This window comes from Halictus rubicundus, unplaced genomic scaffold (genome assembly GCF_050948215.1).
Source record: "Halictus rubicundus isolate RS-2024b unplaced genomic scaffold, iyHalRubi1_principal scaffold0282, whole genome shotgun sequence".
Lineage (NCBI taxonomy): Eukaryota > Metazoa > Arthropoda > Insecta > Hymenoptera > Halictidae > Halictus > Halictus rubicundus.
In genome coordinates this window covers 123,523-127,138 of record NW_027488823.1, presented here as the reverse complement: position 1 = coordinate 127,138, position 3,616 = coordinate 123,523, and positions in this window count along the sequence as shown.

Sequence of the window (3,616 nt, the reverse complement as noted above, 5' to 3'; positions counted from 1 at the left end):
GAGTTAGGCCAATTTCAAAATTAACAACCAGATTCGTTATAAAATTTGAAGGAGCCCAAGTCCATTCAACATAATTTAAGATGCTTCAAATCGAAAAAAACAATACTCAATTTATTTTATATATCTTTACAACACTTCAAAAACATAATTTATGCGATTCAAAACATTTTTTAACTACATAAATTACAAAACAATTTACTGCTCATCTACATTTTGTGTGTGTGAAAGGGATTCGAAGAAATTATGATATTCCGGTGGTATATATCGTAGTAGGTCCATTATATCCTTGTATTTTGCTGTTGTAATGTGTCTGATATTTTTATACAGTTGTGTCAATACAATATATTCGAACTTTCTTGGTCTACCCCGATGTGGTAATAATTCCAGGACTTCAAAATGTTCATTCTCATTCACTAATGTCTTATAGAAAATTTTACACGGTTCATTTCTGACAAAATGCATCCAACATATTTTTAACCAGTTTATCGATTCTCCGTTAGAATTTTTTACCCTTTTAAAAATTGCGTCTTCTAATAATTTTGTTGATACAAAATCTTCTTGTTTCATTTAATTTACAATAAAGTTATTACCTTTTCGGCACTTTTTGATAATATTATAATAATGTTGGGGGACAAACAGTAAATTATTTTTTTTTAATGACATTTCTACCACGCCAAAATCTCTATCATTTGGTAGAAACGAATATCCTGATATTAAGAATTTGTGATCTATGATTTCCACATTATTTTCAACAGTTTGTACAATTTTTAGCCACATTAAAGCTACTTTAATGTTTCTATTTTGTCCTGCACACATGTCACTGTAAGCTATAATGTGTCTTTCACTTCTTAAATTTTTAACATGTTTTAGGATGCATGAAGCTATTTCTTGAGCACCGTTTTTTGTAAAACTGAGGTTAACTTGTTAAATACTAATTAATTAAAATTACCTTCATTACTGCCTTCGGACATTATCAATAATAAATATCTCAATTTAAGTATAAATGGACTTAGGCCACTTTCAAAATAAACGGCTCATATATTGTTTGAACTACCAGAAAGAAAGAAAGAAAACTACCAGAAAGAAAGGAGGTGTTAGCTGCGTTTCTTGATGTTCATGAAGCTTTTGATAATGTTTGTGTTGATATTCTTCTTTCCAAACTTGCGAATATTGGCTGCTCACTTAATATCCTAAAATTCATCAAGTTCTTAACTCATGAAAGATTTGCGTTCTCTACTCTTTCTGAAGATACGAACAGAGTTGTCTGTAGGGGCGCCCCTCAGGGCGGCGTTCTTAGCCCTTTGCTATATATCATTTATGTTGCCAATATCTCCGATAATGTAATGAGCTCTGTCACTGTCTCTCAATTTGTAGATGATAGTACTGTTTTCCATGAATTCGAATCTACTAGCAGTGGCAGAAATATTATTAAAGTTCCGTTTCACAACTATTTTTGTTTTGGGATTGTAACGAAAATTTAAGAAATGTAATTTGTAGAATCATGTCGGTTTCGGTATTGTAACGATTTCGGTATTCATCCAAAGGCTACGCCGAGTTTACACACGGCCGCGCGTCTCGGCCCCCTACTACATATTATTTAAAAATGCTTTCGAGTTAGGTATGTATATAAAAACTTGTATGTTACTAATTGTGCTAATTGTTTAATTATTTTTCATCAATAATCATTACGTATATCGGTATATCAACTATGATTATTGTTTTCAGGTAGATGCAGCGACAGGACTGTTGACGTCAAACAAAATAAGACAGATGAGGTATCGATGAATTCTATAAGTATTGGTAAGTTAATAGAACTATGTAAACGAATTTAAATATGGAAGTACCTATTTGTAAACAAAAATCTAAATTTTCAGGAAACCAGCAAACCCAAAACATGGTAATATTATTGTAAAGAAAGTAATCTCTGTGCGCATGCATGGAGAGGGATGCCGAAGCAACCCGAGAGTTACCGAACCAAGCCGACGTGGTTCGTACCTGCGTCGTAATAAAAACTCTGTCGTGGTCGTGCGTAGTATCCACACGTTTTAAAAGAATAGAACCGTTCCACCTTATATATATATATATATATATATATACATCAAAAGTATCATTGTTAAACCAAGTTAATAACTACTTATAAAATATACATTGTTAACACAGATCAGTGATAAGCACCGTGCATTTTCCTCTCCACTTCCGCGCGGTACATTCTTTCCCTCGCAACAATTATGGAACAGCATTTGAAAACGATCATCGACTTACAGCGTCTACTACGATTTACGTCACTTTTAACCGCTTGTAGCTCGTGTCTATATCGATTTCGATGAAATTTTTAGGGTGTGCATAAAAAACATACATATATTGTGACGTCGCAGAATTGCCTACGTCCTTCCGAACCGATAACGAGAGGTCCGCCCACGCCTAGATGGAGGGGTTGCTGAAGGAGCAGGAGCTCGTTGTCCGGGACATCTGGAGCCCCAATTTCATTGCTAATGTACTATTTAATAATAATAATATTTAATAAACCATGGTGGCATTAATCGGCATAACATGCATTACTGGAGTGTAGAAAATCCCCACTGGTTACGACAAGTTGAACATCAACGTCTTTGGTCGGTTAACGTTTGGTGTGGAATCATGGGGAAAAAACTCATTGGTCCTTATTTTATTGAAGGTAATTTGAATGGAATCAAATATCGAAATGTCCTGGAACAGGAACTACCATCACTACTTGAACATGTTATCTTGGACGTTCGACAAAGTATGTGGTTTCAGCATGACGGTAGCCCAGCGCATTACTCAATAGCAGTACGGGAAGTATTAGACCGTGAATACAATGGTCGGCGGATTGGCAGAGGTGGGCCGATTAATTGGCCTGCTAGGTCGCCTGATTTGACATCGCCGGATTTCTTTCTGTGGGGCTACCTAAAAGATAAGGTTTATCAACAAGTGTCAACAATTCGTGAAAACATGGTAGAACGCATAAGAAACGCTTGCGCTGAAATTCCCGCAGATATGCTTCTGTCCTGTGTACAGTCATTTGAAGAAAGGATTAATAAGTGTATTGAAGTTGAAGGTCAAAATGTCGAACACTTACTCTAATTAATTGAACAGTAAGAGGCAAGGAGAGATCCGTTATAACGAGACACGATCAAGTGCACGCGTACCCGGCGAAAATTCAAAGTCGATTTTCTCGAAAACAAAGCCTCACATGAAAAAATTTTGTTCCATATTTTCGACTTATTTTTTCATGTAGAATCATCCCCTTTTCGCTTGTACCATCAGTTACCGAACACCCTGTATAACCCAGTATATACAGAATATTTCACCTAACTTGACCACCTTAAATATATCGCTTATTTTGCATGATAGAAAAAATGTCAGGGGTAGAAAATATTCTGTTTGAAGGCGCCAATGCGGTGATGGGCCGAATTTTTTTCTCATGGTCATTTTTTTCGAGATTTCAAGGTCATCGTATGTTTTCTTAAATGGGAACGCATATTTCCACTACAACAGTCTTATACTTAGCTTATGAAAAAACAAATCCAACGAGGTGTAATGTGTTGACATTCACGTGACCCTTAGCGAGGAAATTATGAAATGTTTGTCAGTAACT